Source organism: Pinus tabuliformis, chromosome 9, assembly GCF_031772625.1.
Source record: "Pinus tabuliformis cultivar Carrire ecotype Pingquan chromosome 9, CPIR1, whole genome shotgun sequence".
NCBI classification, from domain to species: domain Eukaryota; kingdom Viridiplantae; phylum Streptophyta; class Pinopsida; order Pinales; family Pinaceae; genus Pinus; species Pinus tabuliformis.
In genome coordinates this window covers 1,517,240,670-1,517,265,904 of record NC_142307.1, presented here as the reverse complement: position 1 = coordinate 1,517,265,904, position 25,235 = coordinate 1,517,240,670, and the positions used below count along the sequence as shown (strand labels likewise).

Here is a 25,235-nt window from a genome sequence, read left to right as displayed (position 1 = left end):
TGATAAAACATGGAGTGCAACATAAAACCTGTCAAATGGTCTTAACTACTAAATAACCTTGGCCATGCTAACAAGGAAATCCACACCTTATAATTTAGCTCTATGAGATAGAAAAGTATAAAAAACCCAAGATTCTCTCATCGCCTTGAACCATAAGAACAACTACATATACCTCTCATTAAAGACATTCATGAATTACACAATTCCTACATAAACAATGCTAATACAACCATTGTTATGGCCCTTAACAATATCATCCATTATTCACAATTTAATATGCATAAGTAAAAACAATAATCTATATGGCTTGACTGAGTCGCAATTGAGGGAGGGACTTCCAACCTCCACCCAACTGCAAGCCAGTTACACTACAATCTTTCTTATAATTGGACACCCCCGAGCCAGATTCAGAGTTTTATGAGTAAGTTCTCAAGGAAATTTAAATTGATGCCTATCAATTTGATCACACAAGAATCCAGAGAAAACCCCATCTCCACCTACTTAACACATGATTATATCCCGTAGTGTCTCCACTTGTTCTACCAAGAATCTAGAGCACACTAGATTTCCATCTACTAACTATGTCAATATCAGTAACACATAGAGTTTTCTCTTTGCTAACCAAGGATCTAGAGCACACTATGTTTCCACCTGCTCAACCCAACAGGTCTCTAGAATACAAAGTGTCTTTACCTACTTCGTCTCTTCAACCAGGCTCCCCTGCGTTTCCTGTGGATTTTCTTATTATTTTCCGTATTCCTATCCTCACATACCTGCAACCGCAACGCACTATCAAGTGTCTATTTATTTTTTTGTCATTCATAGACATGCCCTCTTTGTGTGCATCGTCTATGAATGCTCTCTCCTTCTCTATGTGAATGCTTACTCCTTTGTTCTTTCTCGGCAACTCCTCTTTTCCACCAAACCCCTCACTGCCTCTTGCATTGTTAAAAAAAAAACAAAACCCTCGAGGAATATAAATCGTATGGGCTTGTCCTACACTTAGGGAGGCCCGTACTCAACCTCCCTTTCTTCCATGCAGGCCATTAAAACTAGTTAGAAAAATTGGTAACAATAAAACAAACAACTCGAGTTAACCCATTCCCAAGCAACTCCTCCACAAACTCTAAATTTGTGTCCACTCTTGTCATACAGTCATTTCATTTACATTTCCACAATATTTACATGAATTACATATTGACAATGATTCTTACAAGAGGAATAGAAAAAGGGTTGTCATATGGGGGCTTAAGGGAGGGTTACAAATGATAGTTATTAATGTAGATCCCCACCTTCATCAACTACATAGGAGTGTGGGGTGGACAGATGTACATTTGTGTGAAAGTGGGGAATGATGCGTGCACCCACCGTGAAAGAGTGAAAGTGTCTATTTATATGCATTCCAAGGAAAATTTTAAGGATGGAAAATTTTCTTGAAGTTTAAAAACATTGGCGAATCTCACTAATCCCTAATATGCAAAATATAAATTTTTTAATGATATATTTACAAAATTATTAAAATTTATAATGATTTTATATATAGTCTCTATATAATGTTGGTGATTTTTAAGGTAAACTAATTTTATATTCTAAAATTTGGGCGAATCATCTTTTATAAAAATTGGAAATTGGCGAATCGTTTTTTGGAAAAATCATGGAAAATTAGCCCACTGGGCGAACATTAGCCCCTAAAATTTTCCATGATGCATTCATTTTAATTTCATTAGAGTAAATATGATTTATTAGTTTAGTAACCTAATGTTGCATCAAAAGTACTTATCTCACTACAAAATTAGTTTGAGTGTAATATAAATTTTAGAGATAAATATTATGCTACTCTGATCCAAGTTCCATGGTAAAGTGATGTCTCTAAAACTTTTATTCACTAACTAAACCATCAAAAGACCCATTAAAATTTGAAACAAATCTAATTTCCTATATCACCAAATTCTTATAATAATAATACACCCATATTATTACAAAAACAATTATTATTTTCCTATATCGCCTAATTCTTATAATAATAACAATACATCCATATTATTAAAAAATTAATCATTATTCTGATTAAATAAAAATTCTAGCTTCCTATATCCCTTATTTCTTATAATAATAATGCCGTAAAGATGAATAAAATGCAAAATTGGTAATAAAATGCAAATAAGTGATTGGTATTTAAATACATAAATATAAATAGACATCTTTCATTCATAAATACTTTTTACAACTTTTAATAATCTAAACCCATAAAAAAAAATTAGTTTGAGTGTAATACAAATTTTAGAGATAAATATTATGCTACTCTGATCCAAGTTCCATGGTAAAGTGATGTCTCTAAAACTTTTATTCACTAACTAAACCATCAAAAGACCCATTAAAATTTGAAACAAATCTAATTTCCTATATCACCAAATTCTTATAATAATAATACACCCATATTATTAAAAAAACAATTATTATTTTCCTATATCGCCTAATTCTTATAATAATAACAATACATCCATATTATTAAAAAATTAATCATTATTCTGATTAAATAAAAATTCTAGCTTCCTATATCCCTTATTTCTTATAATAATAATGCCGTAAAGATGAATAAAATGCAAAATTGGTAATAAAATGCAAATAAGTGAATGGTATTTAAATACATAAATATAAATAGACATCTTTCATTCATAAATACTTTTTACAACTTTTAATAATCTAAACCCATAAAAAAAAATGGCTACAAATTAAAGAGTTTCATTGCGAACCCATTTAGATTGCTAGTATATCCTAGTACTTAGTTTTTATAAAAGACCAGTAATATATAAAAGACCATACGAGAAGAAACCAAAACATAAACAAGGAGTCTGCAACAAATAACCATAGTTACCAAGTTCGTTTGTACCGGCTAAAAAACTACGTAAATTTGCCGGTTCGATTCGGTGGTGATTAATTCGGAGAATTCCAATTCGGTACGGTGCTATACTTTGGTCAAAGGCACCTGCTCGAGTGAGCTGTTTCCAACATTCAGTGTGTTTCGTCCTTTAACTTGAATGTGTTTCGCGCCTCAATATGAATACATAATGTGGTCAGGAATACGGTGATTTATTTTATCTGGAAGTTTGATATATACAAATCTACATAGTTGACTAAATATCTAAAAGTATTTTTTCAAACATGATTTAAATACATTTTATAAATTCAAAAAATGGTGTTGAATGTAAATTAAAAAATATTGATCAATTTTTTTTTTATTTATTTTATTAAAAAACAAAACTTACAGTTATCTTAATAACTTAGAAATTCTTTTTCAACAATTGAATAGGAACTACGTTGGTATCTATTATCTATGTGAGAGAAGTAAATTTTTGATTCCAATTTTGATTGATTGATGCATTGGAAAAATACGATTTGGAACTGCTTAATTTTTGGTGGAAATAGGTCATTGAACTTACCCTTCAATTGTTGAGTAGGAATCTCATCGCAAGGTAAATTTTTAATTCCAACTTTGCTTAGTTGATGTATTGGAAGAATACAAGTTTGGACCAACCCAGCCTAGGTGGAAATAATATAGTGAAGGGCAAAACAAGTTTGAACTCACAATCTTGGTGGAACATTGAAATAATGCAGAGAAAGGCAAAGCTATTGCTAGGATCAACTAGCTTTTGTAAATTTTCTTATAAGAATTTCTAGTTGGTAATTCTTATTAGACAAAAATAAAAATAAAAAGACGATTTTTATAGAAAAAAATATAAAAACTGTAATTTCTATCTTAGCAAATTGGTAATTCTTTGTGAAAAAAAAAGACTTTTTATAGAAAAAACAGCAATTTCTATATTAGAAATTTTTATAAAATGACAAATTGCAATTAAAAAAAAGATAATTCATACTTTACAAAAAATTATAAAATAGCAAATTGGTTGCAAATCAATAACTCTTATATAAAACATAAAAAATATTAACTTTTATTTTGGAAAAAAAATTAACTTATACAACTTTTATATTTTCATTAAAATCTTGAATATAAAGATTGTTTATTTAAATTTATAAATAAATAAAAGTAATATATTCACGTATTGGTAAAATGTATAGTGTCCAATTCTTTCCGTATTGAATTTTATAGTGAATTTTTTTCCTTATCGAATTCGAATTTGGTAACTAGGCAAATAGCCATCTTATGAATCATAAAAAATAATAGGGCCCAATTCTTTCTCGCTCATAGCATTGGAAGTTTGAACTCGCATTGAATGTGTTTCTCTATATGAATGATGTCATTCATGCCTTTGTGTTTCTCCTTTAAGACTTGTCCTAGAAATGTCTTTAGCTACTAGTTGAGCTACTAGTTGAGAGTATAAATAGCATGCATGCGCTGGTTTCTCCTTCCATTAATATGGCTAGGTCAAGAAACCAGTAAGCAACCTCATCTAACAGTTTTGAATCTGAATAGGCCTATCTTTCTTGAAGAGCATGTCTCTCTAATCGCTGTGTGTACTAAAGGAAGTCACAGTATGGTATGTAGTTTCCGCCTCATAAACATTGATCTCTAACATGTGATCAGCTTTGTAGGACACATCCCACAACCACACAAGACTGCACGAAGCATACTAAGCCCAGCCAACAAAACAACCCCAAAATACCGAAAGTGAAAGATCACCCAACACCATCCACACCAAACAAGTAACAACTCATAAGCATATAAAAGAAACTTACGGGTGGTGAATTCTACTCCCCAAGTGCCTTCCCCGTACCAAGAATCCACCACCCCCGATCTAAATACATAACAAATTGCACATATGTGAAGATGGGACATAAACGCAACCGACTGTGTGGAATTTTCTTAGCAAGCTGGATGCTTTGCTGAAAACAAACCAATCCACATAGAGAGTCCAACTCCAAAAATAATGGGGTTCCCCCGCAAAGACCAGACAAACCATCCACATTCCCCAACAAATACTTGAAAATAAGACCCAGATCACACTGGTAGCAAGCATGAATTAAAAAACTGATCACATGAAGCCCGAGTATCACTATTACCTTGTTATAACCGCGAGTAGGGACTAAAGCGACCAAATTAGAAAGCCACACACTGGTAGCTAGCATGAATTGAAAAACTGATCACATGAAGCCTGAATATCACTATTACCTTGTTATAACCGCGAGTAGGGACTAAAGCGACCAAATTAGAAAGCCACAGCCTGAATTATTTGCAACGAGGTTCCTCCTGCCATCCAGTTACTAAGTACAATCTCCAAGCTAGTAATCATCTCATTAACATCATTTCCAATGAACGAAGCATCATTTCTTTTGCCCAGAGAAGTAGGGCATTAAAACCACTGAAAACTATAGATTTAACATGAAATCCCACTTATCAATTCAATTATGGAAATTCCAAATTCATCTCATGTTCCTTCTGCTACCCAAAAACGTGTCTCCATAAAGCCAAGCTCCAAAGGGGTATAGTAATCTCACCAATACCTGGTGGGTTTTTCTCTCAAGACACAAAATCCTACCTCATGACAATGAAGCTATAATGCAAAGTCTAAAAGTAATTTTTCCACTGCATACGTTGTGCATGGGGAGAGACCCCAACTCCCCCTCTTAAACAACCTTGATAGTCGGTGGGGCGGCCAGCGCCCATTGATATATTTTTCCAGTTGTGCCTCCACTTCCATTGTGAATAAAATAAAATATGTTTGGTTGTTTATTATTTCAAAAAAATAGTATATAAGATACGGCTTTGTGTCACTGGTTTATGCGAAGGTAAACTAAATTAGCAGCACAACTTCGGAATCTTAATATTACATTGTCTTATTTTGACCATGGCATCGGACAGAACAAAAATACTAAAGAAACTATGAGACAGACACCAGGCATGCAGGGCTATTATTTCTGAGCAAAATCCACAAAATTGGAAAGTACCTATTTCATCCATAAGGTCCATTCTTGATGTCGATGGAAAGTAAAGAACTACCATGATAGAATTGAGACTGATTGGGAAAAAGATGCAAAAAATAAATTTGTATCAAGATACCACCAAATACTTGTTGCCAAGCACGTTGGATGTTTCTACTCGTCCAACCCCATCAGATACCCATCAGATACCCAGCTGTCAGCGAGAACTTGAATATGTAGCGAACCCACTATGAACCAACCAGTAAGTGTCTTTGCTAGAACCAAAATCCTTTGCGGCGCTACTGGAACAGATAACCACGTAAACCATACCAAGCTGACACCACACAGAGTAAACCATGAGTGAATGTGAGCCATTATCAAACCCAGGAAGGTCGTCTGACAAGCCGGGAAACATGAACTAAACAATTGCTATACACTGAACCTCCCAATTTGATGCAGGAAACTCTGAAATAGGTGTCAATATAACCAGAAGATGCAGAGTTTTCACAGAAGCCTCTGCATCGTGATTAAACAGGAAATCCTGTGAGATAGGCGAATCCAAACCATCATGTGAGCAGGCCGGTTTGATCCCCAAAGGAACCATGAAAATTTTGTTGGAATGAATGTGCCCAACACCAAATGAAAATCCACTGGAATTTTCCATGTCCGAGAGAGCCATCAGATGCCCCTTGTGGGTCCAACTAGGGAATGCATAAATACTTAAAACAAAACCAGCATAGTTTCCTGCAATTTACATGAGGGAGGTTAAACCAAAGGTGTCGAGATGATATCCTACTTGTAGAAACGTATCCATGAGGGGAATACGCTACCAATTGATCTTATACCCAGGTGTACATTTGAGAAAACCTTCCTGCTATTACGCTTTGCCACGATGATTCTTTGCACCCTGGTGTACTCGTACTCAGTGATTGTAATGGTTCACTACATATGAGAATTTAACAAATTGTACTTTCTCTTTCACAGAGCCGCATGGCGAGCCAGGTGGCCTGTGATTCGAAGGTTGTTCATTATTGTTATGACATAAGCCCTTGATCAGCACCAGCCGTGGGGAATTATTAATAGTTTTATAATAATAACATTAATTTAATTTTAAGGTTGATTTTAAATATTTAAATTGAAGTATAAATAATATATTTTTTTATTAACAATATAGATTAATTTAGGATAAATCAAATTTCTTAATATTAGGATAAATCAAATTTCTTAATATCTAAATTTTGGAAGAAAGGTTTATATTTTTAAAATTTATATTTTAAGATTTCATAAATATTTTATTTTATTATATAAATAAAACCAAATATTATATAGTAAAAATTAAAATAATTTTTAACAATAGAAATTTTATTATTATTATTATTTTTAAGGTTGTAAATATAAATATTATTTTATTATTTTATCATACAACATTTTAGAAATTGCGCATACATATTCTAAACCATTTCATTGCTTGATGTTTAATAAATGATGAGCACATCAAGCGCCTTTCTAGGATGAATTTTGGTTCTCTTTATAGGGAGTTTTACCACATTGTGATCCACATATCCCTCACTAGTCCATGAATTTTCAATCCATGGTTTTATTCTCTTGGAATTATTTCAAGGATTTGTGTTACCTCTGTGGAGAGGTATATCATAAAACCTATCATATGCCCATACATCTTTCTAGGATGAATCTTGGTTTTCTTTGTAGTCAGTTTTACAACATTGTGATCCACATATCCCTCATTAGTCCATGAATTTTTAATCAATGGTTTTATTCTCTTGGAATTATTTCAAGGATTTGTGATGGAGGATACCTCCAACATTTACTCCATGTTTAAGCGTCGTCGCTTTTTCATAACACCAAGGTTGCTTTATGAAACCAGGTCGAATTGTTTCTCAATCCCATCTGGTAAACCTTATCCAATGCTAGAATTGTTGAATGCCTTTAACAAGTCATCATAAATCTCATCTGTCCATTGATGGAAAACCAATTTATCAGTTCTTATGCTCCATGGCAAGATGCCCACTCTGAGAAGGAATGAAATTTACTACACTCGGCTTCTCCTTCAACGTTGGGACACACCCACTATACTAATCCTCTTGTTTCCTTAATCTATGAAAAATTGTTGTTCAAAGACATGATATTCAGATATCGATGCTCGTTTTATGCCCTTATGTTGCTACACAATTTTCTTTCCACCAATACCCATGTCGGGATTCTGATTTGTTCTCTTCTTCATGTTACATATTTCTTGTTTAAATTCCTTGTCAATTAGTTAAAATTGTTTAGAGTGCAATCAATTCTTCTGCAACTACTCGCAATTATATCACATTGATAGGAGTACGAGAGTAGTGTTATATCTTATTTTATGTGATGTCTTCTTTCGCGGTGAATGAGGATGCCTTAGTTCATGTATGAGAAAATATGGAACACATAGCTGGATCTCAAGAGTAGTTTTTGTAAAGAGTGATCCCTTTCTTAGTATGTATTTGTCTAAAAATAAAAAAAATGATATATAAGTTGGCCATATAGAAAATTAGGGTTTTTATTTTCATTCTCAAAAGTATTTTGGGAAAAGTTAGTTAAACGTTTATTTTTGAAGACCTATAAATCAAGCATGTAGAAATGATCCTTAGCCATAGCTACAAATGTAGCTAGCTAGAGAATCTAGAGTTAGTGTTGTGAGCTGAATCTAGAGTGAGTGTTGTTAGTGAACATTTCCAATTAGAAAAGATAAACTTATAGGAAAATTAGGAGATTTTTTGGGGCATTGTTGAGTCTTAGACTCAAGTTCCACAATCTCAAGTAATGTTGAATTCCCTATTTGCTAACAATTCCAATCAGTACATTATATCAACTTCTAGTCAAATTTGAAGATGTTCCAAGAATTATTGAACCTTAGATCAAATTCCTAATTTTATGGCTATCTTTAAACCACCATTTAGTAAAATAATTTTACTTTTGCTAGCCATTTGGTTTGTGGTCATCCCAAAAGCATGAAATTTAAAAAAACATTTATCCATGGAAAGCTTTCGTCATCTCTCTTTTGCTATTTGGGGGTGTCGTTGTCTTGCTTTCGATTCACATATCAAAAGTATCGCTTCTTCTATTAAAAGTTTTTCTCGATCTTGACAGTATATTGGTATACTGCACTAGGCAAGGAGATCTATAGGAATTTCAATTCTCCCTATATGTATTTGTAAAGGCAACCATGATACTTAAGCACTAGATGTCGCTCTGAGTACTTGATACTTAGCTCCTTGCATAGAGTATGAAAGATATTCGTGAACTCTGGCACTTTTTGGTCCCTTTATTGTCGTAGTGTCATCAATTTTATGTACTTGTCTTCATAGCTCCCAACAGGATAATATTGTTCCTTAACAACATCTCGGAAAGAGTCCTAATAGGGTGTGACTAAAATTAGTGAGGATTCCTCCTCATCTCTTTTCTCATATTAAGTTTCCCATTAATCCTTGACATGGGGGGCAACCTTAAGAAGTGAAAAAGTAATATTTTATCTACGGAAAAATCATGTACGAAAAAATACCCTTCCAGCTGATTTTACCATTTATTAAAGAATTTACATCTATCTGGCCTACAAATACATGAACGCCAAAATTAGCTTATACATTAAAGGGGCCAATACCTCTGAAGTGATTTTTATATGAAGATGCTTCACCCATTGGTATATACCTAAAAATATGGGTTTCTTCGAGCAACAATTTGTCAGGGTCTCCTACTCCCTCGACTTTCTTTTCTTTCTCCATGGAAAGTCATTGGGGTCGGCGAGGAAAGTCTTGCAAGGGTTCAAGCAGTTCAATTCCCAACTCCTTATGCATCGACCTCACTGGGGGCATGTAGAGAAAAATAAAGAAAGAACAAATCCCTTTGATACCACTTATCCATATTTATGAAGGAACAAAATGAAATAGAAATTTAAAATAGAAACACAAAGATACAGTGAAATTGAACTTCCATTAATGAATAGCAAATGATGAAAATTGTTTACATGCTGAATGAAAGGAAACTAGCTCGGGCATTCGTAACTCATCTCTGAGAAGAGATGTGATGGTTACATGTCTTCTGAACTATGTTACAATGAGGCTTGCAGGTTTTTTTTATCATGAATAAAAAATTAGAAATACTAAACATCCAAAAACCTGACCCTAGGAGATGAAGCGCCAAAAGGTATTGGCCCCTATTGGGTTAGTTGGAACATCAACTACCTAGGGTAAACATCCAAAAACCTGACCCTAGGAGATGAAGCACCAAAAGGTATTGGCCCCTATTGGGTTAGTTGGAACATCAACTACCTAGGGTCATAACTTTGGCATATGATCTCTGTTTGGCATACACAAAAGTCTGTTAGAAATATCTATATGAGGACAACAATTTTCAACTGTAAACATGGATTAAGTTTCCTGCTTCCCCAAAAAACATCTTTTAGGGCCTCAAAATGGCTCTGAAATTTCAACACCCAAAAATAGAAAACTACCAAAATATGAAACTATGTTAAAAAATAGGAAATTGATAGAAAATAATGTTGTGGGTCCATGTGGAATAAGGAGGTTCCCATTAATATCCTGTGGATCAATGTTAGTCTAGTCATAATAATAAAATGAGTGGTAAAATGTAAGCATTAATTTATTATAAGTAACAATATACTTTAGTTTTGCGATGCATCTCACATTACTAAAATAAAATAAAAAAATATATTTAAATTGTAACTTGATTTTAAATTATTATTATTATTTTCATTATAAAAATAATTAATTAAAAAAAGACATGTAACGATACTTTTAACCATATAGAATCAGAGTCAAGAAATCCTACAATGTCTGGTGAGAGTCTCCTTAGGCAAGAAATTATAGATATGATGTGTTGGAATTTGTGCATGGAGAATAAGGGGAACTTGATGGGGTTGGAAGCACTAAGACTAGTCACAAGAATGGCACTAGCCCCTTTATCCGGACCAACAATACCCTCTTTAGAACATCGATCCAAGAAATAACTCATGGTAGGCTTGTTTTGTGGATTCAATTATGTTACATCCAGTAATGTGAAACTTAAATTCTATCATTGTAATCTATGAATGCATCTCAAAACTGTCATGGAAATTGGCTAGTTAGGTTGACACCAAATATAGATCCTTGTCACAATTATATATGTTGATACTTATAAATGGTGAGAAATTTATTGATGATCTCTTCCTATAGATATATAGAGATACTAATGGAACCCAAGATGAATGCCCGATGATTATTTATTTAAGTGTGGATATATGTAGTTGGTTGAGTGGAATAACCTAAGTTATTTAAATAATCTCTATTCTAAACATAGGAATGAAATGCAATATAAACTAATTTAATATAAACTAATTTAATAGAATATGAGCAGTATAATTCGAGTGAGATACAACAAAGTAAAAATGAAAAGCGAAACTTACATAGAATCAATAAAAAGAGAAGTAAGAAATGTAATCCCTACTAAGGAGGTTGGTATACAACTACTACCAAACATGGATTTGAGTTAAACCACCGCAACTCCTTCATGAAATCAAAGAATCCAATTTCTAGGCATAACATCCTCTTATAAGACTTGGTAGAAACTAAGATAAAATGAACCAATCATATAATTATAGATGATAATATACAAGTATGATTAGTACATAACTAATCATTCAAAAATAAATATGGAGCAATACAAATATTAATCCTCTAATTGAAATATATGCAATCATAAATCTTATTGAAATCTATAAAAATATTCTAAAAATTATTGAGATGTTTCAAATTTGATATTTGATATTAGTAAACATAAAAAATAAGTAAAAAAATGAACACAATAACAAGAGAACACTCAACCAATTAGAATTTTGACACTCACAATCATCAAAAGAAAAGAAAGGAAAAAAAATAATATAGAAATTAAGATGATCATTCCCATAAGTATGGAGAGAAATGTGTGAGTATAAAATAATCAACGATCGAGAAATATCAACAAAAATGACTAATAAAAATTTCTTTATTAGCACATTAAAGTAGCTTTGGAGACAATCCTTGTCACAATTATATATTGGTACTTATATATTGTGAGAAAATTATTGAATATATATTCCTATAGAGATACTAATGGAAACCAAAATGAATGCCCAATATGAATGCCCAATGATCATTTATTTAAGTGCAGATCTATGTAATTAGTTGAGTGGCATAACCTAAGTTGTCTTAATAATCTCTATTCTAAACACATTAATGAAATGATATATAAAATAATTTAATCGAATATGGGGAGTATAGTTAAAATGAGATATAACAAGGTAAAAATAAAAAGTGGAATTTGTATAGAATTAAAAAGTGGAATTTTTTAAAATTAAGAAAAAAAAAACTTCCATAGAATTAAGGAAATGTAATCACTAGTACTGAGGATGGTTTACCACTACTACCAAATATGGATTTGAGTTTAGCCACTACAATTCTTCTCCACTGACATGAAAGAACCCAATTTCTAGACATAATATCCTCTTATTGGATTGGCGAGTAACTAAAATAAAATGAACTAAGCATACAATTATAGATAGCAATTTTAAGTAAGATAGTACATAACCAATTATTGAAAAATAAACTTAAAGCAATACAAAGAATAATCCTATGATTTAGATATATGCATAATCATAAAATATTATTGCAATCTATAAGAATATTTTAAAAATTATTGAGATGTTCATGTGAGTAAGCAGAAAATAAATAAATGAAAATGGACGTAATAACAAAATAACACTCAACAAGTTGGGATTTTCACGCTCACAATCACGGAAACAAAGTAATATAATATAGAAATTAAAATACTTACGCTCATAAGTATGAAGAGAATTGGGTGAGTGTAGAATAATCAACAACCTAACACACTGTTCGAGAAGTATCAACAAAAACGGCTAATAAAAATTTCTTTATTAACAAATTAATGTAGCTCTTCAAACAATCACTCTTATCTCTTAAATGTCAACTTCCTTATTCTTGCTTTAATACTTCCATCATTTTGATTATCAACCATTCCCTTTGTTGTTCTTCGAGATGTTTACTTAAGAGGAACTATGGAGAGTATCTGTGTAGGTTGAATGCCTCCCTACTTGAAGCATAAAATGGGTAAATGCAAAGTTAGTGGGATTATTCATCAATATGAAATTTATTCTTCGACAGCTTCTGGTCACTGAATGTTTTTAAGATTTAATATAAAATTAGAGGGAACTAATCAACCAAAGTAATAACATTGAACACACAGTAATATTAATGTGAATACATGATTTTATAATTAAAAAGGGCTTCTTAATCTAGGAAAATAAGGTATGTTAAACATATACATGGTAGCAACAGAAGATGAATGATAAACATGAGAGTGTATCTATTATTAACAAATGATATAAATTTATAGTACATTCACATGACCTTTGGTTTCGTATTCCAAGGTTTCTTGGACTTCCTTAGACTATTCAGCTTCCACACCAACCCTTAGAGGATTAGGTGTCTAGCATTCCCTCCCTTAATCCGAAGGGTTATGTATGAGTCTAAAAAGGGAGCTCTAATACAAAATGTGCAAAAATGCATGGCAGCACTAGGCTAAATGTGCTCTCTGAAATGTTGGTATAAGGGAGGTGGTTTAAGGATGACCACCAACACTCGAATGCTTAGTGCAGTGCCCGAAACTCTTCCAAGTCTGGCATGAAGCTGAGGTCTTCTGCTAGAGGAAGTGCTCCTGATGTTTTGAAGAGGGCAACATTCAACCATGAAAGGGAGGTCTCACCCCGCATAAAAGGGAGAACCTCAACCTAAAAAGGGAGGTCTCACCCCGCATAAAAGGGAGAACCTCAACCTAAAAAGGGAGGTCTCAACCTGTGATGGTTTAAGGATGACCAACAACTCTGGAATGCTTAATACAATTCCTGGAACTCTTCCAGAACTGGCAAGAAGCCGAAGTTTTCTGCTAGAGGAAGTGTCCCCAATTCTTTGAAGAGGTATCATCGATTGAAGACATGCTCAGGGACATATTTGTCTTAGGCGATAACTCTGAATCTCGTATGGCAGGTTGTGGCTCAGGCTCGCTTGATGTGGCTTTGAATCTTGTAGATGACCATCATTTCCCCCCTGTCAGATACAAGGTGAGATGATGGAGAAAACTCAACTGCAAGACTGTTCAATACTCTAGAACAAGTTCGGACATGTGATTGAAATATCTTTTTGGTTGTTGATGCCCATTGCCAAGAAGCGATCCATCCAAGATGAATCTTTGTTCTTGTAGGAGGTTTGTTTCTGAAGCATCTGTTTGAAGAATGACTGGTTTTATGACAATGCTTACATGGATGAAGATCAAAATAGTGATCTTTCATATGGTCAACTCGGTCACAGTGTTTGAATTTAATAACTTTTTGTGGCTGATGTGGAAGAGGAGCAGAATCTGGAACAGCGGAAGGTGGATTTTCATGAAAGAATCCAATACTCTGAAACTGAATGGGCTTTGAGTAATTTGGAATATGAAAGGAAACCTCCTTGTCATATCCAAGACCTGTTCTGTGCTTATTATGGAAAAGCTCTTCCCAAGGTATGATGATGGGCTTCGGAAGTGCACACTAAACTTCTGCATCTGCATGTACAACTGCTACTTCATTGGGTACTAAATTTGAATGAACTTCAACAATATTGACTTGTTGTTGATGGGTGGCTATCTCAATGTTTTGAACAAATATAGGTTCATAATGATGTCTATTTTGATGTAGCTCTTCTTGTTGGAATTGAGATTTGAGCTACAAAAAATCAATTTTCTCATGTGCATTTCGCAGACAAATTTTAATATCAGAAAGTGTATCAAACCTAATGTTTACCATTCCATCAACAGTGGAATGAATTAGTATATTTAACAACTCTAATGTATCATCAATTCTAGCCATTGTCTCAGCAAAGAAATGAAGGCTCAACAATCCTAGTGGAGATTGTAGCAAGGCTAGACAAATCGCAGTGGGGTGCTTCTTAGGTACAAAGTCTAAGACAAGAATGAGAAAATCAACAAAATCATTTGCATCTTGTTCAAGAAAATTATATTTTTCTTCAAGCACTTTGTTCAATGGCCAAAACCGTAGCTACCAAATATGTCTTATATCACTATGGTTGTTGAAAAAGTCACGAGAATACCGTCCACCTGTTCAGGGAGTGCATGTCGTAGCCTTTATGGTGGAGTTGTAAAATGGATGATGGGAAAGGAAACAGATGAAAGTGACAACATTGTTGTTCAGCTTGTAACTGAGAAACAGTGGGAGGATCTTGTCATTTTGATTGCTATGGTAAGCTCACGTTAGAAGGAAACAAGCAGCACAACTGGCATGAGTCAAAGTGTTGAAACTAGTGAGCTTCTTCACCACAGATCACAAGAAGTGGTTCTGAAGTGAATTTTTCAAATGGAAGAAGCAATTGCAAATCATGATTTTGGATCCTTTGCAAAGATTACTTGTGCATATAGTAACTAGTTCCATGCAGTTTGCCTTGATACATCTCCTCCAATTTTCTAATAGGAAGTTACAGGCCAATTCCAACAGTGTGGACACTCACTCTTCCCTGGCCATGGAGACTCCAGCTACATCCTCTACGAATTAAACTACCAATGTCACAAGATCATCTCCTTGGCTCTTATTCGAGTGCAATCATGGCTAAATTTTCACAAGCAATGAGAACTACGGAGATTGGGCATGCACAAGGGTGTAAAGGAAAATAATTTATCAACGGAAGTTCAACGCTTCATTCCAAGAATTAATCAATGCGTGGAGACCTTTTATTTCAACCCATGAACATGGACTTCAACGCATAGTGAATCACATACTATGAATTGAACATGCATACTATGAACTGAATCGCACCTTTCTACTTCTTGTCATTCATTCCATTATGTTCTAGAATGTACCAATGCCTCAAACCAATGCCATTCTGTTGATACACAGAATCGTCTTTTTTTTTTAACCTCTGATACTATTGCAATTCTCTTGGAATGGATTCTTGCAAGGCTGATTCTCTTGGAATAAGATCCACCTTCCTGGAATAGCTGGTTTGCAACTTGCTACAACTTCTCCAACATATTTTGCGGCATATATTCCCGAATCAAAGGGAATACCAGCCAGCATTCAGATATTTAAGCGAGAGGATGTTGGACCAGCCCAGCTTATAACTCGACGAAGCTTTTTTTCAGTGTTCTAATGTCCAGTTAATTTGGAACCATGGGTCGACTGGATTGTTGGTTATTGTGTAGTCTGAAGTTGACAAAAGCAATAAAAGTTACTATGGGGAGTCCAGATTACATTACTTAACCACTGATGGGAGTCACAAAGGGCTTATGCCTCTTCGTAAGGAGGGACCTGTCCATGATGTTAAGTGGTCTCCTTCGGGAACTGAATTTGTAGTAGTTTACAGATTCGTGCCTGCAAGAGCAACATTGTTCGATAAAAAGTGCAACCCTCTCTTTGATTTTGGAACAGGCCCTTACAATACACTCAGATGGAATCCTCATGGAAAACTTTTATGCATGGCAGGTTTTGGTAATTTACCTCGCAAAATGGCATTTTTGGATTATTCTACTAAAACGTTGCTTGGAAGTTCAAAGGCTGAATGGTCAGTCACAAGTGAATGGTCGCCTGATGGAAAATATTTTATGACAGCAACAACGGCTCCCCAGTTGCAAGTGGACAATGGGATCAAGATATTTTCTTATAATGGATCACTATCCTTCAAGAAGATGTTTGACAAACTATATCAAGTAGAGTGGCGCCCAATAGAGTCCACGATATATGGAGATCTTCGAGAGTTAGTAGAGCAAGTAAAGGAAAATATGCGGATTGAGACAACTAATGGGACAACTAATGCAGCCTCAAAAACCTCAAATCAAGTTCCAAATATTGTTTTCGCTGCACCAAAACCTGCAGCATATTAACCACACCATGCTAAAACTGCCTCTACACCAAAACCTGCATCATATCAGCGACCCCATGCTAAAAGCGCTATGGCTGTTAATGCTTAGATTTTTGGCGAGACAAATTCTTCCCAAGAGACAGTGTTCGTGATTTCCCACAGACAGATGTAGAAGGTAAATGGTCACAGAACAGTGCGCACAGAAATGACAGGTGTGTTTCTGCAAGAAGATGTAATTGTGCAGGGAGCTGCTACAAAACTGGGTAGAGATCGTAGCTACAATTTAGTTGACAATATATTCATGAAATGCAAGACTGGCATGCACAGAGAGATCACAAAATTAGTGGCTCATATTTGTGCAGGGCAGGAGTACGCCTGCTCTGATACCATGTTAAACACATACATGGCAGCAACAGAAGATGAATGATAAACATGAGAGTGTATCTATTATTAACAAATGATAAACATTTATAGTACATTCATATGACCTTTGGTTTCATATTCCAAGGTCTCTTGGATTTCTTTAGACTATTTAGCTTCCACACCAACCCTTAGAAGATTAGGTATCCAACAAAGCCTAAACTTTTTTTAGATACAGAATATTTAAAATGTATAACAATCTAAAATATCAAAGCCTAATGGTAATTTTTAATATATAAATAATTTCTTCATATCCTCTCAACCCTAAATTTTTTTTACCAAGTTAAGTAGAACATTACTAAGTTCTTGTTTGTGAGAACATTACTAAGTTCTTGTTTGTGAGAGGCAACAAGATGTCACATTTAGTGATGATTTTTTTTCCCTTTTCAAAAGCGGTGTTAGGGTAATAAATGTTTTACATTTTAAATCTTAAAACACCAATATCCAATATTTTTTTTCCCAATGTTAACTTAAAAAGGTGGTGTTAGGGTAATAATTTTTTTACATTTTAAATCTTAAAACATTAACATTTTTCAATATTTTTTAATTAAAATTTATATTTTCCTCGTTACTAAAATATAAAAGAATTTAAGTTTTATAGTTATTATTTTGAAATTAATATTTTTGGTCTAGTTGTTTATTGTTAATTAATTAGGGTGCCATATGTTTTTAGATACCGTTAAGATGTTATTTTTGACATTTTTTTTATTTTTACTTCAATGAATAATTTTTATTAAAAAGCATTCATTTAAAAAATATAGATTTCAAAGATAAATATAATTTAAAATTACACATTTTTGAAATCATTGCTTAAAATCATATGTTAGATAAAAAAAAATTTACGGGGATAATAAAGCATTAAAAAAACTAAAAAAAAATTTACATTTTTATAAATTTCATGTTAAAAGATGATAATACTTCTTGTTTTTATTTTTGATTTTTTATTTCCCTCTAAAATAATGGTTCAATAGAAACTAAACTAAAAGTAATATAACAAAGGGTGGGTGCAAGCTAATGATGGTGTCTAATTAGTGGCAATGAAAACTTAGAACCACAACAATATGTTAAGTTCGAGGTATGATTTGAAATACATAAGCAATGAAATTATAGATGATGTAAACATATGGAATGTAGAAAAACTAATTAGATTTCTCAATATATAATTTTTATTTATGGAAAATATATCGAGCTATGTGAGTTTTGAGTTCTCTTATTATTAATATGTTATTTTTCATGCTAAGTACAATTCATACATTTCTGTTAGTGTAACTTTTAATTATCTAAATGAAGGAATTGTCTTCATACAAAATTGTATAATTATAGAGAACACAGTGTTTTCATGCACAACTATTTTTTCAAAACTCTCTCTCTCTCTCTCTCTCTCTCTCTATATATATATATATATATATATATATATATATATATATATATATCAGTAAAGTCATCATGTCCTTGAAATTACAAGACCCTTCATTATTGCAAACTAAGACAACCTAAACATTATCCAATAATCCTTCATTCTTTTCTTTCTTTTTGAAATGATAGGTCTTAATGCCCTATATTGCACCATATAATTTTTTTTCAAATGGTTAAGGTAAAAAAAAAGTTATAGTGAAACTAAATGAGGGATATATTTTAATATATATAATGAGAAAAAGGATATTAAAAATTGTAAACACTATTAGTTTTTAAAAATAATTGTATATTTAGAATCTACGCATTCAACACTATAAGACAAGGAGAGGGAGAGAGAAAGAGAGGAAGGGTAAGAAAGAAGGGGGGGGGATATTTAATGAGGGATGGAGACAAAGATAGAATTGGAGGGGGGCGACAAGTAGAAATAGAGGTAAGAAGAGAGAGAGAGGGAGAGAGAGAGGATGAAGAGGGAGAGGAAGAGGGAGAGAGAGAGGGGGAGAGAGAGAGATGATGAAGAGGGAGAGGAAGAGGGAGAGAGAGACAAATAGGTATGGGGAGAGAGTGAGGGAAGAGAGACAGGAGGAGAGAGGCGAGGAGTTAGAGACAAATATGGAGAGAGATAGAAATAATGATGGGCAAGATAGGGAGAGATATAATGATTGAGTGGCGAAGAGAGAGAGAGGAGAGAGGGGGGAGACATAGACAAATATGGAAGAAGTGAGGTCGAGGAAAGTGAAAATATATAAGTTGAATGAAAGAGAAAGATAGAGAAATCAGGAGAGAGGATGGGAGGAGAGAGAGGAGGGGAGGAAGATAGAGATAAAGTTAAAGGAGAGAGAGAGAGAGAGATGAAAATAGGGATAGAGAGGAAAGAAGAGAGAGAGGTGGAGATAAGGAGTGAGAGAGAAGGAGAGAGGAAGGGAGGGAGAGAGAATGACAAGGGAGAGAGAGAGAAATAGTAAGAGGGTAAGAGACAAGAAGATTTAGAGAGAGGCTAGGGAATAGAGATAGGGAGACAGAAAAATGGAGAAAGAGAGTGTAAGGGAAAGGAGATAGAGGGAGTAAGGGATAGAGGAGAGAGAAGAGAAATAAGGGGAGAAGGGGAGAGAGATAGTGTGTGAGAGAAGGGGGGTACGGTGAAAGGGGTGAGAGTGATACATAGTGTAAGAGGAAGAGGGAGGAAGAGAGATATAGGTGTATATGGAGAGAGAGATAGTGAGGTGGGTGGGATATATAGATAGAAAAAGAGAGAGGGAGAGAGAAAGAGATAAAGCTAGAGGTGGGAGAGAGAGGGAAGAAGAGAAAGGAAAAGAGAGGGAGTAATGGAGAGAAAATATTAGAGAGGGATGGGGGAGAGAGCGAGAGAGGGAGGGAGAGAGGGAGAGAGAGAGAGAGGGAGAAAGAGAGAGAAGGAAAGAGGGAGAGAGACGAAGACAAATATGGAGCGAAGAGAGAGGGAAGAAGAGGGAGAGACACAAAGACAAATATATCTATGGATATCGATATAGAGACAGGAGGGAAAGGAAAAAATAGGGAGAGAGGGAGGGTCAAGAGGAAGGAGGAGAGGGAGATAGAGACAAAGTTAGAGGGAGGAGATAAAGGGAGAGAGAGAGAGAGAGAATAAGTGTTAAGCCTTATATAATTATCACGTCAACTGTAAAATTTCTTCTTAAGCCATAGATTTTGACTCATTACATTTTTATTGTTATATTGTTATGTAGACTAGAACCCCTTGTGGTTCCATTTTGTTATAATTGTACCCTTTGTCTCCTATTATATACTAAGGTGGCCTAGTATTAGGATCATCAATATTGTCTTGTACATTGTCTTCATTGCAAAAGGAGGTTTCCCAAGAGAACAATAATTATTGGTATTTTATCACTTTTAAGCTACAAGGTTCATAACTTTTGGTATGAGAGCTCATGATCCTAAGATTTTGCTACTTCAAATAAGGCATCATGGAACTTTCACTATAACATTGTTTCTAGCATGTTTCAGATGGTGAAAAACCAAGAATATCTAGAACAGTATTGGGTAATATATGATTTGAATTTTAGATCTTGGTTCGATATATTCTTAGAGATATTCTAGAAGGAAGTTAGGGTGCTTGAATGCTCCTGAAATATGTCTCAATCAAGTCCATTTATAATATTTTCTATAACATTTTTCCTCATATGTTTGAGACAGTGAAATCTCCAAAACATCAAGGAAAAATAATGATGAATATTTGATTTCCATTTTAGATATCTATTAGCTATGAATTCCAAGTTCTTGATTTCTCCTAAAATTTGTTTCAAATACGTGTGGTTGGAACTTTTAAACCATATTAATGAGAAATCATAGGAAATATTTGATACTTTCGAAGCTATACCTACTAACACAACTACATTAATAAATGTGATAGTTGAAACACATGATAAACACTGATTTATTTTTATTATGATTAATTATAAAATAATTATATATATTTAAAACAAAAAAAACAAAAAACCCACACTATGAAAATATTTTTTTCATAATAATTTAAATTAAACTAATCTATTTATAAATGAGAAAAATTTATTGCACAAAGATTTAAATAAAACAAGTGTATCTCTCTTAAAGAAAATGGTTTAAATAAAAATAAAAATCAACTACGCTATTTTCTAAATAAACCATAATAAATAACATATCATAATAAACCATAATAACGTGGATTGCATAAACAAACAAATTGCATATCCATGGGTAATCAGAGAGTTACTTCTGTCGACACCATCAGGTTCACAACATACTATCGTTCTCCCCACCTTTAGGTGGCCAATTATAACAGATGCATGCTTCGGAATGACTGGCCGTTTGTATCATCTGTAAGATATGTAAGCTACTATCTCAATTACAACATAAAGAGCATCGAAATTTAATGTTGGGTGGATCGAATGATAGCAGAGTACTCTACGCATTAAACAATAACTAATTGTGAATTGAGGATCCTTGCATAGAAAATAGCCAGTTTGAATGGTTTTCTGTTTCAAATCAAATGTTTTTTAAATTAAATTGGCTATTTTTTATTTGAAATTGAAAATTTATTCAAATATTTTTCGGACAAAAATTAATTGAAATAAAATCTTCTCCATTTATTTATTTAAAATCAAAAATTTTCAAATCTAATTCTAATATAAACGACGCTTAGACACGTAAGAAATGTTGTTATATATAATTTTTATTTTATTTTAAATTAAATATATATATATATATATATATGTTAAAAATTATTATTTTAAATTAAGAAAATGTAAAAGTTAACTTTAAACTCTTCTTTTCGAGTTTAAAAAAATAAATACATTTTAATATTTCACAAACATTTCAAAAATGACCATAATTTTAATTACATGAGTCATTAGCTTGTCGGTCCGCTCTAATTTCATGCTGCATGTCGCGTACCTTTCATGCCAGTGGCGTGTATAGTCCAACTTTAAATCTCCATAAAGACCAACTTTACATATCCATTATTGTATATACAACTTCAAAAATTATCCATTATTGTATATACAACTTCAAAAATTATATACAACTGTGAAATGATTTGAACGCCGTAAAGATCGGCATTATGAGTGTTCCGTTTGATGACGTAGTTATTATGGTTTGTTGGTGAATAGTGCTGATGATCTGCGTTTTTTGAAATCGAGAAGCAGCGTGGTGTGGCTGTATCAGTGCGGCGGTGGCCTGCATATCAGTTACCGTGGTTGAGAACATATCCTTGGTGTGCTCGGGTGATCAGTGAAGGCGAGCCTTATTTACCATGCTATAAGTTATTTAATGCGTTGACAGATGATAACAGTACCTTGTGATCTAGATGCGTATGGAACGAAGATTAGTGGATGCCCATACCCTAGCATTCGAATACGGACGAGGAACTATGGATGGGTATCCTGGGGTCTCCGCCTCTGCCCTGATCGCAACCGCCACCACCAAACCGTCAAAATGCCAAGCTATACGATACAAGAACGTATGCATTTAAGTATACGATATATAAACTTACCCATTTAACATAACTTGACAGCTACCAAACACTTTCTTTCTTTTTCTTTTTCTTTTTCTTTTTTTTTTCTTCTTCTTTTCTTTTCTTCTTTTTCTTTTTTTTCCGAAGTACAAAAAAAAGCATAATTTTATATTAAATATCAGATATTGAGTATTCCGGTTACCTTCAAAAGTTCACAATATATGAGCCCATCCGAAATGTCAACCACATGCCCGCAGATAGCAATGGAAAAATGGAATGTAAAGTGAAATATATAGTCCATAGTCGAAATACATAATTAGATGAAAAACAAGCATGATCAAGAAAATACCCGAAACAGTGAAAAACAAGAGATACCCTCACAACATAATCCCTCCATCAAAACTGCCTGTAAAGTGCGAATAAGCAGCAGTTCTTCGCCAATAGTAGTTAAGAAGCAGATAAGAAAGTACAAAGACAAGTACAGTATCAAAAATTTATACAAAAATAAAAAGAGGGAGGTAGAAACTTAGCAAGGGAAGGGGAAATCCTCAACATCAATATCCTGCTGGCCTAGGGAAATAGTTAAGTGCATTTTTCCAGTGGTGCCAATTAAGCCCCTCTTCAATAATTCATCTGCAACCATGTTATGTTCCCTGTCTACATGCATGATAGTGGAATTGTTGAGTTCCATCCATAACAATTCGATCCTCGTCAACCATCCAAGTACTAAAGGATTTGTGCTTTTCACTGAGACGCGAGGTATAGACATAAAGTACAACACATTTAATGCAACATTTACTAAAGTCACTCCCTCGACGCTCTTTTTTAATTTGAAAATTCCTCCACTTTTGTTCTCACATAAGTCGGCTTAAAATTGTTATAACAATCTTTGGGTGCAGCGTCATGCTTTTGGTATTGGGATATTGGAAATTGTAAGAAAGATTCTTATTGACCACAAGCTAAACTGAACCGGGAAATAGTGCTACAACCCAGACCAAGAGAAATTCATGGTCGCCCTGGTATGGATTCGTCCCTTCGCCATACCAGTGGACTTCTAGGATCTGGAAATTTTGGAAGGGATCGACAATTCCATAAGTAGGTTTGTCAAGGTAGCTGATTCAACACAGAGACAGAGATATACATTGTACGCTCGAATATGTGTCTATATGAATATCACAGAGCCACTTTAGGAGACTGTTGAACTGAACAACCAGGATGAGGTTTGGCAACAACCACTCCATTATGAGCATATTCCTTTTCATTGCAGACGATGTCATGAATACAGGCATTTGTATAAAGCTTGTCCTCTTAATCAAGTGGAAGTAAAAGCAATAGGGCTAAAAGAACCCTCACAATCGCAAGAGGAAAATGATGGCTTTTAGAAAGTTTCGTACAAAAAGCGATCTACAAAACCCCCTCAAGTAAATCCAGTAGCTCACCCACAGAGAAACGTGATACTCAAAATAGATTTGGGGTTTTACAAGAAATGGGGGAAAGTTCAAAAGATGCAGCGAAAGGCAAGGATGAGGAGACGAGGGCTAAACCCAAAACAAACCCTTTGTCGAAACGTAAGGCACAGGAAAAACCAACTGACAAGGAAGTGTCTGAACCTACGATGGAAGAAATCAATATGGAGAGCGATGGGGCAAAGGAAGACTTAAGCTCTAAAGAACATGCCCTGAAATGGTTGATGAATGAATGGCTTAATTTGGAAGAGTGATTCATTCAAGAGAAGAAAAAAAAATTATATTGGGAGACCTTCCAACAATATCAAGCTAAACAAACCCAAAAACCACCAGATTTGCCTGATTCGCCAGTTTCTCAAATGGGCAGTAACCAGGACCAAGGAGGGCAGAGTAAAGGGGGAAAGAAACAAGGTAGAAAGAATCTACAAGAATCAATATAGATGGTTGGAGATTTGTTGGTAAACTCGGGAAGGGTCGTGCTGCTCTCGACGATATTTCACCAAATTAATAAATCATCTCAATGATTGTGCTCTCCTAGAATATAAGAGGCCTCAACAGCCAAGGAAAACAACGATACTTGAAGGATAGATTGAAGAAGGGAAAACCCAATATAATGATGCTCCAAGAAACCAAGATATCTGAAGAAAGGCTCAAATCAATCATTACGTCAATGCGGCTAGGGTATGAAGTGATGGCAGAAGATGCTAGAGGCAGTGCACGTGGCTTAGTTGTCCTCTACAATCCCTCTAAAATCCTTTTTTGAGAACTGGGTGAGTATGCCTCGTCTCATATCAGGCTGCTTCAAACATATAGGAACCAAGGATTGCGTGCTGCTGTCAAATGTTTATGGGCCTCATATTGTAGGAGAGAAAGCAACTTTACTCCAAAATATAGGAAAGCTCAGGACTCTATGCCCTGATGAGGTATGGATCATCGGGAGGGGGGGGGACTATAACCTCATTACCTCACTCGAGGAAAAAAGAGGAGGGATTAGACACCAAGATCCAGACACTAGGGGACCTTTGAGGTATAAAATGGGCCTCTTAAGGAAATTTTAAAATAATAGTGGAAATAATAAAATAAGATTAGATTACAACATCAAATCTTAGAGGGGGAAAAAAAAACTAT

At 34.2% G+C, this 25,235-nt stretch overlaps 1 pseudogene; it reads left to right on the top strand.

Annotated features, from left to right (window-relative positions):
• The first annotated feature begins 15,034 nt into the window (after positions 1-15,034).
• LOC149154363 (uncharacterized) lies at positions 15,035-22,388 on the top strand (annotated as a pseudogene).
• Positions 22,389-25,235: the final 2,847 nt, after the last annotated feature.